The following is a 13,111-nucleotide window of genomic DNA, read 5'->3' as shown; positions in this document are numbered from 1 at the left end:
GGAAGTGCAAGGCTGTGTGTCTCCCTAGGGAAATATTCATCTGCTCAGTTTGAATGTGGGTAGCTGATCTTGGATTTACCTTGCCCTCTTTTTACCTAAACCCCATAATTTAGGTTGATGGTGAAGTTAGGAGGGCTGGAGGAAAAGGTCAAATTTCAGTGAGTGTGGAATCTATCTTATTATAAGGGTCCCAAAATATTTCACAAACTGAAGGTCTGAGCAGTGATTGCATCACTGGGAGCTGTATAGGTTAGCTGGTTCCCTTAATATGAGGCTCTAAATGGCAGACAGCTGTAAGAGCAGTAGCCTTGAGCATTTGGAGCAAAGGCACATTCATTCTTATGAACATTCTTCTGTCTGAGAATCCTTACCAAGAGTTTCAAAGGTCTGCTCTGAAAAGAGCTCCTTAAGATTTCTGAATTTCCTTAAGGAAGGTGAAGAAATGTATTGGGCATTGCACACTGCATAGTTCAGTGCTGTCACTTGGACAGTTCAGCCAACCAAATCTGGACTTTTTTCTTTGTGAGGAGGAATTTTGGGGAGAAAGGTAAATATGATTTTCCACAAGCTTCTGTTTTCTTCTGATGGGCATTTTCTTTCAGTTATCTCATTTAACTCAGAAAATGTTATCTCTATAAGAGGATCCCCTGCGTCTTTAGGCTTATTTTTGCTCAAATCAGATTAACCTAGCACAATGTTTAATAATGAATTCCACTCAGCGTGCCAGGAGAACAGGAAAGTTCTTTTGTCTGATCTCAGACAAGACCTCTAATAGGTAAAAATGAGATCCACAGGGCAGAATATGCTAATGTATCAAGAAAAGAATTTATTGGAATTTCTGAAAGCTATTTGATTTATCTCATGGCACATTTACTGCAGTTTCATGATTATCAGCCCTTTTCAGCTTGTTGCATTAGAAACGCATGAGGGGAAGAGGAAAACATCTGCAAAACTTCTTTGCTTCTTAACAGACCCTTCTCATGAAACTGTTACAGGATTTTGCTTTCTCACTTCTTTGTTATCCTTGTTAGGACAATTTAGGTGTGATCTCTAAACCCTGTATTAAACTGCTTAGAACTGTGAGGAAACTCAGCTTTCTGTTTGAAATCAATCTTTACAGTAGCTTGTAACAATGGATTTTAACTGAGTCCTGTTCTGGTCAGTGACTTATTTTGCTTGGTCTTTGGAAGACTGCATATATGTAAGTCTCTCGGGAACTTAATTCTGAGTAATAAATGTGTCTTTAGCATCTGCTTTGTTGATGTGATAGATAATAACCAGCCTAATGATTGACACTTATGGAAATCACAGCAAACATGGGGAGGTATGCTACTAAAAGTGGGATTAATGTCACCTAAAATTAAAGTTAGATGTGTAGTTATTTGTTATGATCGTTTTTTTGTCATATTTTGTTGCCTTTTTCTAAAATGCCAATTATAAGCAGGAATGGAAGATGTCTAAATTTGGGCACATTTGGATTAATTCACAGTTTTAATGTGGTAAATTGAGAACATTGGGATGAACTTTTAGGTGTGAACATCCCAAACCAAAGGGGCTCTTAAGCTTTGTCCTTTTGCTGCTCTAGTTTGCTGCTTAAGGCTCCTTTCTCATAATGGGACAGAATAATAATGCATTAGTGTCATTGGAGACAAAGGGGGGATAAGAACTGCATTCCTGAAGGTGTTTAATAATTAGATTAGAACTTAGCTCTACTGATTGGAAGCATGACTTAAGTCATGACCAGCTGTAGTCTGGGTATCATTGTCCGAAAGTCCATGCAAGTAAACATCATTGAACTGATGTATCTTGAGACCAGTCTAATCTCAAGGTGGTGAGTTCTTCCTTCTGATATTTGTGAACTAAAGACATATGCCCTCTCCAGTGTTTCTTCCACTTCAGTGACTGACTTCAGTGATATGTACCATCACATTTGATTGAACTTATTTCTTCATGTGCTGTAATCTTTCTAGAAAGAAAACACCCTGATAAAACACATAGATCCTGGAATGATATAGTATTTCTTACCCATTCCTGAATGAGCAGAAGGTCTTGCCTTGGGAGTGCTGTGAAGAACTTATGCATGAGTCCAGCTTAAATAGAAATGGCAAAGCTATAGGGGACCAGTTCATAGCAGATGACAAAGAAGAAAGAAACAGGGAAAATAAATTTAGAACTGACATTTTTCTTAATGACTGCCTCTTTGAACTCCTCTTAGAAACAGCTCATTCTACTGCCAGGGGCTCATCTTTTCCTGGGGTCTGTTAGGAAACTCAGTTGTGTTTTGCAGCTGTTTTCAAGCACTAAAACCACGGGGCCTAAATATATAGGCATACATTGATGTACCTCCTCATAAGTGATAATGATGAACAAATAATGCTAATGACTCTACTCTCCTTCTCCCAGTAGGTATTTGGGTTCACTGAGAAGATAACACATGTTCTTACTTTTAATTTATTTTTACTAGCTTGGAGTGTTTTTCCTATCGTTTGCTCCAGAATCCTCCAACCCCATGAAGTAATTATAGGATGTTCTTTGAAATCCTTTCTCTCTACGGTGACATTTGCTTATCTCAGTCACCTCCTTATGCTCTGTCCTACCCATATTACCTTATTGTGGCATATCAGTCAGAATTCCCACAGTCACTGTCTTATACTTGAGCCTTTTAAAATAACAGCCTATATTCTGGTGTCCAATTATCTATCAATTTTCCAGCTTTTTGATAAAAAAAATTAGGAAAGGGGTTTGTGGGAAAATTATGGTCTTAGAGGTAAAAGCTGAATGCATATCACCATGATGTTTAGGTTGGATATAAGGAAGAAGTTCTTTACTGTGAGGGTGGTGAGGCATTGGAATGGTTTGCCCAGGGAAGTTTTGAATGCTTCATCCCTGGCAGTGTTCAAGGCCAGGTTGGATGAAGCCTTGGGTGACATGGTTTAGTGTGAGGTGTCCCTGCCCATGGCAGGGGGGTTGGAACTGGATGATCTTTAGGTCCTTTCCAACCCTAACTATTCTATGATTCTATGATTCTATGTGTGCAAAAAACCCTTGGAATGAACTTCATTTCTTGTCCCAGGCTAGTATAGCCTGCTATCTTTCTGTAGATAGAGCCTGACTAACGTATCCTATTTATATGCCTTGAAGCACAGAAATTTTAATCCAGGACTCTTGCCCCACCTGAGAATCATGAGGAAACCTCTTCCCTAAATTATTCACTATGGAAAGTGAGTATTTAGCCACTTGTTACATGCCAGTTGTTTTTACTCAGGAACCATCTTTCAGCATTTGTACTGGGCTTTCTGTTAGTGTCTTATCCTCACTAAAGAAAACAATGAATAAATCAGGGAATTCGAGCAAATTGAATGTGAGACCCGTTGGCATTTGCTAAAGAGAGAGTGCTTTATTGACTTCAGTCTTCCTCTTACTCACTGTGCAGAACATGTTTACCCATGATAACCAGAGCAAGAACGAGGTATCTCTGGGTGACAGATTTGCTAGTTCACTTAACCCCTGTGCTCTGCTCTGCAATGTGTAATCTCTTTGAAGATTGCCAGTCTTAATGGTGTCATCTTTGCCTTTTCAAACTGACGTCAGTGAAGTACATTAGCAGGTCAGGACACAGTTAATGAAGGTTCACGCTCTTATGGCCTGCATGTGAAATTGCTCCAGTGTGCTGAGACACAAGAACTGAAAGACTGGTCTTGTGTCATCTCAATTAGCACTAGGGACCAAACCTTAGATACCCACACTAATTTCAGATAATCTTTCAAAAGTGTAATTATTTGTATGAAGCTTTCCCAGAGCGGATGAACCCAATCTGCAGAACTCAACTGAAAATCACAGCAGAACTTCTCTCTACACTGCAGTGTGCCTCCTTTCCACTCTACTAGTAATACTATGAAAAGAACTTTTCCTTTATTTTCATATGTCTGTTTTGGGGCCTCACTCCTTTTGGGCTACATGCCTGACAGTGGTTTCAGTGAGACTAAAGTGAGAAAATCAAATGGGTTCTATTTGTAGTAAGGATTGATATGTGAAGGCTTCAAAAACTCAATAGGGAAATGAGTTGCAGGAAAATATTTGAAGCCTGGAAAGAGGTGAATGAATTGACAAGGGTTTTTTTGCCATGATTTGATTTGAACAATCTCATCTAACTTCTTATCACAAACCCATAGCTTCTCAGTAAATTACCCATAACCATTTGTATGCAGCAGCATCATTAGCACAGCTGCATGATTACAGTGTCTGACCCATGATCTGGGTTTTCAGTGATAAATACAGCTGCTTGATTTTGGCTGAAAAAAAGGCCATTGCAGAAAATGTCAGGTCTCGGAACAGAACTTAGCCTTTGCTCCACTGAGTAGTTGGTAGAAAACTAGTCAGAAATGGAAAGGCTTTTGTAAGGATGACTTTTCTTGTCTTTTCTGCACTGTTTGCTTTGCATGTACACAGTAGCAGATACTTCTGAATGACTATAAATAGTATGACTTAAAAACTGTTTTAAAACAATGATTGTGCATTATTAATTTCAAGTGGATTTTGTTTAACACTCTTTAATCTATATCTGCTTTCTGTACATAAGCTTGCCTGCTGTGCTCTCTGCAGAATTGTGTATCTTGTGGTTTGCATCTGAACAGAAAAAGAGAGTTCCTTAAGATCGGGATATTCCTTGGAGGAGTTTGTGTTGAACCTCCCTGAGGCTGGGAAGGGTATTGAACTTCCTCTTGCCTGTCTCAGAGGAGTGCTCTAACTAGGAGAACATTACCTAAGGGAAAGCTCTTTCTCTCTCTGACTGTATCTCTAAAGTGTCGACCTTTACAATGGTGAAGTCAAGAATTCCCATGGATTTGATTTCATTCAGAAAATTGATTTGGATTTACTGAAATCTGGGAATAGATGGAGGCAATTCTAGGGTGGTTTTCTGGGAATGATACTGTGTGCTTGAAAAATTTCAGAATCTAGAATGATATTCTTAAGGTTTTAAGTGCCAGAGTTGTGCTTAGGCTCTATTTACTAAGAATCTAAAACCTTTTATGGCTCTGGACATTCACAGATTTCCTGTTTCCTTCTCTTTTCTCTGTCCTTTCCATGATTCAGCTGGACAGTATAACCCCTTTGGTTCTGCTTCTGTACTAGAAGACTCAATCTCTTTTTATTTTGCATTTCTTTTAGCCGCTGACATCCATTTAAGCTCCTGATGCAACTTTCTGAGTGGTTTGTAAATAATTTATTGTCTTGCTCTGTGGAGTGCAAGGAAGTGACCTGAAAGTGCATTGTGGGTGTTTGGCGGGGAGTATTTGGTTGGTTTTTTCTTTGTTTTTGCTAGTGTAACCTGACATGCTGTTTATTTATGTTCAGTGAGATTCCTCTAGGATGAGAAGAGCTGTAATTTTGATAGTATCAAGTTTGGGAGTCATAGAGAAGAGGCCTTCACATATAAACAGGAGGTCTTCACATTGCCTGAAGGAAGAGGGAGGTCGTACGCATAAGGAGAGAAACAAACTCATGTAATATTTTATTCTCCATTCCCTTTCTTGTGCGAGAAAATAGCACAAAACTTCTTTTGCAACCTACAATTTTCTTTCTCCTTAGGTGGGCTTTATCTCAGATCTAAAGCTGGATTGTTCAAATTGTCAGTGTCTGCTGGCTAAGCAAGGTTTGCATCCATACCCATTTTAATCTCAGAAAGTGGAAACGTGAAAAAATACCATCTTTGTTATATAGTACAAGGTAAAATGTTGGAGTTTAGGTGAGGCAAGAACACACATTATGATACCTGAGAGTCAGAAGATCAGTCTTTCTGAGGACAGCCAGTTGATCCACTTTTGCCTGGAAGCGGGACGTGCCATAATTCAATCAGTGGTACAAAACATGTCATTGCCTAATCTAAATGACATTTTCATCCTTAATCGTTGGGTATTTGGGTGCCCTCTTACGTCAGTGCTTGTAGAGAACAACACAGATCAAACAGCAAAGGCAGTGAAATTATGTTGGTCCAAATTCTGTAGACCTCATAATAAGAACTTTTGTTTGTCACCTACACTGGTGCTTAAATAGTTCATACCTTGCTTCATACCATAGTTCATATCTGTGAGATCTTGTGGCTGGCATTCAGCTTGAGACTGTAGTCACTTAAATGATGGTACCTTCATTGTAAGGTGGATGTCTAAGTTCCTTTTGTTGTCAGTGGGATTTAGGGAGTAAAACTAATGAAGTCTTCAAGGTGTTTAGCTTACCCTAAGTTAACATGTACCTGAACAGCTCCTTAGACTCCAGACTAAGGAGCCTCTGCTCCTACAAGGTCTCTACAGATTGTAATGAGAGATTAGAAACCCAGTCTGTTTGTAAACATTTACATGTTGTTCCTAACTTGGAATAAAATCCCACCTTTGGGCTCAGTTCACTTGCCCAGGCAGATCTTTCCAGTGCCACTTGGGATGCCCTACATCTCTGAAGGTGATGAGGCACTGGGAACAGGTTTCCAGAAGTGGTAAATGCTCCATCCCTGGCAGTGTTCAAGGGCAGATTGGACAGAGCCTTGGGTGACATGGTCTAGTTTGAGGTGCCCATGGCTGGGGGTTGGAACAGGATGATTGTAAAGTCCTTTCCAACCCAAACCATTCTATGATTCTATATTTTTTGAAGGATGTGGTGATAAGGGTCTTCCCTCACATGTGTCCCATAAACAGATTACCAGGAGGTGTATCATTAAAAGGTTTAAACTGATTGTCAAGTATACGCCTAGTACAAGTCTTTCCTCACACTTTGCTCTCTGAAATAGTTCTATTAAAATAAGGAAAATTATTACCTAGCTATCTTCCCAGATTTTATCAATATTGAAAGCTTTTAAACAGAATATGTGATGAAATAAACCCTACTCACCACTATGGTAAAATATAATAGACATCAGAGCAGCTAAAAGCCCTCCTAAATCAATGTAGCAGCTCTGCGGCAATTTCTAGAACAGAAGGTGAAAATCTCCTTAATATTTGATAAATGAAGGAAAATGTATAGAAGTAGATTTATAGGACACCACATTTACGCTCTTAAAAGACCTTCATTATGTCATTAACACCATAGTGATAAAAAGAACTTCTATCATTCATCAACCACATTGTGTCTGTCCTGCAGTTAAACAGATGGAATAGTCCCTGATCCAAATTCCCAGAACTTTTAGAGTATACTTAGTTTCATTTCCTTGCCCTAGGCCAATCCATTTAACAACCCATCATAGCCAAGTTGGCCAAGTCTTTCTTCAATCTGAACATTATGAATAAGAAACAGATTGGAAGTGAACTTTATTCTCTCTCTTCATTGTTCTACCAAAGCCTAGCATGCAATATGTGGGAGAATATGAAGTCCAAGCTTTTGTTCTTTCAAGGACATTCAGGAATTTGCCAGCATTGGTAAATAAATAATAGTAAAACCCAACCAAAAACTCCACTTCTATTTCAAGGTTAATTCTTTCATTATTTCCATGATTATTAGTCTGCTGACTGCTGACTTTTAGTAGAGACACAGATGGATTTACCTAGAACTGTGTACCAGTGCTGCCAATCATTGCTCGAGCCATTATTTCAGCCATTTAGAATCCTAGAATTATAGACTAGTTAGGATTGGAAAGGACCTTTAGGTTATCCTGTTCCAACCCCTGCCATGTGGGTTATTTCAGTAACTGTTGACTGTCTACAGTTCCCAGCCTCTGCCAAGAATACATTTTGTGTTATAACATGCAGAACGTGAAGATGCTTTCTAAAGAAAGAAGATTGGGTTAAAAAAAAACCCTCAAAAGATTCACGTCCAGTTTTTCTCCTGCATCCATTTGCTTCTTTGCGCAGCATTGCCCAATGACACATCTGTATCCTTCAGGTGCTGAGTTTCATAGAATCATAGAGTCATAGCTGACGTAGTCTCTGTCAGCTGTCATTTAGCATCTCAGTTTGGATGTCAGCTAAAATTAAACAAAATTAAGCTAAATCATAGGTCAGGTCAGTTCCAGATGCTTCCAAACAGCTCAGTGAAACAGAAAAGCCTTAGCCAAATATGAGTGGTAAGAAGGGCCCAGGGACAGGATAAGTCACAGACACCTCACATGTAAGTGCAATAATAGTAAAGAAAACATTTTACAGATATTCACATATATATATATACATGCTTGAATATACAGTATTCAGGCAGTTAACTGGGATATAGGCAATCCATGCTCTGCTTGCATCATAGCCATGATTGCTTCACAGGTCTTTCACATTTCAAACAGGCACCCTAGTGATCAGGCTTTTGGCTGTGCTAGAACAGTAAATCTTCCGTCTCCTGTCTGAAAGCAGAGATGAATACTTGCATATTCATTACAGTACAAACTTGAACAGAGTTTTAATTCCTCTCAGGAAACATTTCTATGCATTAAGCCCTAAAATAAATTAGTTTTCCTAAACTCACGATTGTTCACTTAGTTTTCTAAACTGAATGTTCACGTGAGGAGGCTGAGCATGGTTATCTCAATTGGACACCAGTGCAAGAACAAGAGAGCTTATTCTGAATGCAGTTGAGCTTTGATGCCCTGCATGAGCTGTTTACAATGCTCATCTCCTGCAGACAAGTAATGTTCTATATTTAAGAATAACTTGGTCGTTTCCCCTCCCCATCCTCTGCTTGTTTTAGAAGTAGCTACATGCAATAAAACCCAACCAGGGAAAAGTTAATGCTAAATGAAAAACCATGGTAGAAGGACAGGGAGGAACATGTCTTCATCTCTCACGGATCTGACAAACACTGATGACAGTCTTTAGATTATATAGGTTTTGAACAAAGAAACTAGCTGTATACTGGGCTGCATCAGGAGCGTAGCAGCAGGCTGAGGGACAGGCTGAGAGAGCTGGGTTTGTTCAGCCTGGAGAAGGCTTCAGGGAGACCTTAGAGCAGCTCCAGTGCCTAAAGGGGATACAAGAAATCTGGAGATGGACTTTTGACAAGGGCATGTAGGGACAGGACAAGGGCAAATGGCTTTAACCTGCCAGAGGGGAGGCTGATACTAGATATAAGAAATTCTTTACTGTGAAGATGCTGAGGCACTGGCACAGGGTGCCCAGAGAAGCTGTGGCTGCCTCATCCCTGGCAGTATTCAAGGCCAGGTTGGACAAGGCTTGGAGCAACCTGGACCTAGATGAGCTTTAAGGTCCCTTCTAACCCAAACCATGCCATGATTCTATGATGAAACAGGACTCGCCCAAAGTATACCACACCTTCAAGCCTCAGCAATCTACCATAGATGCAAGTATAGTGGACTGCAGAATATCTGAATATGAAAAGCTGTGCTAACATGGTTTTACACTCTAAATCAAACATTTATCTAGCAACCAGGGCCTGCTCTCCCTATCATCTGTTTACTAGATCTTTATGCATCTCATGTTCATTGCTTCTTTCTCTTTTCCCAAGCAGGCAGAGAACCGTACGGCTGAGAAGATGTTAAGTATTAGAGTTTAAATGACTGATTAGTGAGATATCCATTAATGATACAGATGAATTTTCATCTTGCGGCTGAAATAACAATATGATATTAAAATTCTTGGGGGCTTGTAGGTTCCTGTGCTGAGCAGATGTCCATTGCTGTCTTTTGCTCTTTAGGAAAATCTTTTATCTTCTGTTTCCAGGGACTCAATTCTCTGTTGATTTATTTCTATTTTAGGGTCTGTTATCTCTCTCACTCCTTCTGTTTCTGCTTTCAGAACCTCTTTCTTTCCTTCAGGGGCCTATTTCTCTTTGTACTGTCTCTCATTTTCTGACATGTCTGCTCCTGCCTCTCTAAATGTACAGTATGAGAGATGGAACATGGATGGAGAAAAGAAGCAAGTTTCAGTTCTCCCCATGAGTGGAAAGGTGACCTGCAATACATGAACAAAAAAGGAGAGAAGGTTCCAGTTTTATGTCCTGAATATTCTGCCCAGCAAGAGAGACAGCACATTCATAGACTGCACAGGAGATACTTTAAACACCATCTACTCCATAGTCCATCCCATTAAATCTGTGCTCGGTTGGTCTGTGTCCACATATATATATATATATATAATATCATCTCTGCTAATTGAGGTCCTTATTCATAACATGTGGAAGCTTTTTCATTGTTTTCAAAGGGTTTGGATCCTCAAACTGATCTGCCTTTCCTGCCATGAATTCAGTTATATTCTACACAGATAAAGTAGGAACCAAGGGGTCTGGTCCTTTGTGATTTCATATTTCACATTTTCAGCCTCCTAAAACCATGCCAGAAGCTTTCTTATGTCTTTGTTTTAAAATTTCAGAGTCTGTTTTTGAAAAATTTTAAGGATTTGTAACTATTTGAGGATAAAATAAATACAATAAATACAATAAAGCTGAGGCAAAATATTTTTATTCCTGGTTGAAAAAAAAATCCCCTTTATTTTCTCATAATCTGTATATGTCATTATTAGTGTGGAGTATCATGTTTATATGAGGAGGATCTGGGGACATCTTGACATGTCGGAAGCCAGGGATGCAAGGTCCTGGCTGCCAATTCAGTAGCACAGACTTCGGAAGTTTTAGGATTCAAGCTAAAGAGCCATGTCAGGAAGCTGTTGCTGGAGGAGACCTGTGGTAAAACAGGCATTTCCCAAACATCTGAATTTCCTATTCCACAGCAGGGTTGTTGGAAACATCAGTGCAGAGTTGGCTGTTTCAGAGCTGAGCATGGGTTACTCAAGTACTGAAACCCTGGTTCTAGAAAGCATCCCACAATAAGATTTTGCCAGATGAAAGCCATGTGGAAACAACTCCCATGGTAAAGCTGTTCTGGAGCACCCAGAAATAATGCATGTGGTCTTCTGGATATTTGGAAAACACTTTGCATAAAAACCTATCTGTGTTTGGTCAAATCATCTGAACAAATACTTTTTGACAAAGCACTACCTTCCTGACTGATGGGTAGGGGTAATTCCATATTTCATAGAATGGCTTGGATTGGAAAGGACCTTAAGATCATCCAGTCCCAACCCCCTGCAATGGGCAGAGACACCTCACACTAAACCATGGCACCCAAAGCTCTGTCCAGCCTGGCCTTGAACACTGCCAGGGATGGAGCATTCACCACTTCTTTGGGCAACGCAGTCCAGTGCCTCAGCACCCTCACAGTAACGAATTTCCTCCTTATATCTAACCTGAACTTTGCTGTTTCAGTTTAAACCCATCACCCCTTGTGCTATTACTACAATCCCTGATGAATAGTCCCTCTCCAGCATCCTTGTAGGCCTCCTTCAGGTACTGGAAGCTGCTCTGAGGTCTCCTTTTCATCTTTTTTTTTCTGTTTTAACTGATAAAGTGTTTTGCTGGAAGATTTCAACTCGCTGTAATAGAAACTGCAAATTCATTTCACATATGCTACCTCAGAGTCACCAACTGGCACTGTAAATAAGTAACAATTTATAATATGAAGCAGTCTGAGAACATTCCCCAGCAGTTAACACATGGAAGGCATGAATATGCATGAACCATTTGCAGGTTGTTATGTTGCACATTTTCATTCTGAAACAATTCTGAAAAATAATATTAGAGAGATGTTAAATGTGCCAGGGAAGCATTTTCACAGGGCTGTTTATTTTGGGATTTGGCTGTTTTCTTATATATGGATTTTATTTTAAACAAAATTATACTGAGAAAAAAATATCAGGAATAATAAGCTGATTTCCTATGAGGGAATTCAACTTAAATTCAATCAGTCTTTTTCCATTTAAACTCTTATTCAGGGTGCCTATATTTTTCAGAAGGCATCACCAAAGGTTTAAACATGGCCTGTTCTGTCCTTCACCAGATCATAAAGTGAAATGTGCCCAATTCAGCTGAAGGAATGAGGATGGCAGAATAGACATTGCAACATGAAAAGAGAAAAGGTAATGCCTTGAATAGTCATAAACCCTGCAGAGTCCTTCACCCCAGACATAGCACTGAGCTGCCCTGCCTGCAGGGATGTTTGCATCCCTTTCGAAGGACAGGGCAGTAGTGGGAAGCACTTCCTCTGTTGAGTACTAGCAGAGATGGCTCAGGGGTTCTCATAAGGCTTTAATTGGATTTTGTTGCTTTCTCCCTTCACTCTATTTTTGCAGCCATAGAAGCAGTGACTAACATGCCTCTGCTACAGGTGAAATGGGTATGGACTGATGCCAGGTGCTTTCTCTGTCCATGCCCAGAGCCAACCCTGGCATTGTGTCCACTCTCCTAATGAGGCATGGGGCTATCTAGATGTGTTATTTCTCTTGTGTTTCAGAGGGAAAGATTCCCTCTCCTTCCCTCCTACTTCCCTGAAGTTTTCTTCCCAAAGTGAGACTGTACTGTTTCCAGGACATGGGAAATATCTTGTCTGTGGTCCCCATAACCTTGCAATAGTTTCTTTATTGTGAGATGGGGAACTCCGAAACCATCACTGCATAACAGCGACTGAGACTAAGGGGTGGACTCAATAGCTGAAAAGTTGTTCTTTTTACTGGATTGTTTCCTACTGATTAACTTTCTTATATTTGTAGGATTGAATCCAGTTCTGTGCTATAACAGTTTAGTGTGTCACATAACCCCTGGCATGGCATTATCAATCATTGTTTTATAGTGTGTAAATCCTCCCACTGCTTCTGCAAAACTATCTCATGATCTCACTTTGGATTCTCAGAAGCATTTTCTTAATCTCTAGACTGAATTTCTTTTAGTCATTTACCTTAACTTTTTCTCATGTGCCTCTTCCTCTCTGTCCTCATAGATCACTTGCAAAGGGCAATCATGTCCCCTCTTCATCTTCATTTTGGTAAGACATTGGCATGACAAGAAAGTATTTCTCCATTTCGTGTTGCACAGTAAATCTTCCATTCCCAGTTATTCTTTTCTTGTTCCTTTGTTATCTTTGTGCTTCCTCTTGTATTACAAACAACCTGACCAGAACCGTATGTTGTGTGCTTATTAACACTTCACCAGTCATGTAGAGCAGAATGAATAATTCCTCATCTCAACAATAAAAAATGTAGAAATCCAGGGTTATTTTAGCTTTTTTACAGCTTCCTGCTCTTTCTCATCTTCTACCATTTCCCATTAATAAAAACGATATAGCAGTATTTTCTTTTAG

The sequence above is a fragment of the Melopsittacus undulatus genome, chromosome 7 (assembly GCF_012275295.1).
Source record: "Melopsittacus undulatus isolate bMelUnd1 chromosome 7, bMelUnd1.mat.Z, whole genome shotgun sequence".
Classification (NCBI taxonomy): domain Eukaryota; kingdom Metazoa; phylum Chordata; class Aves; order Psittaciformes; family Psittaculidae; genus Melopsittacus; species Melopsittacus undulatus.
Note: the sequence above shows the minus strand (reverse complement) of the source record.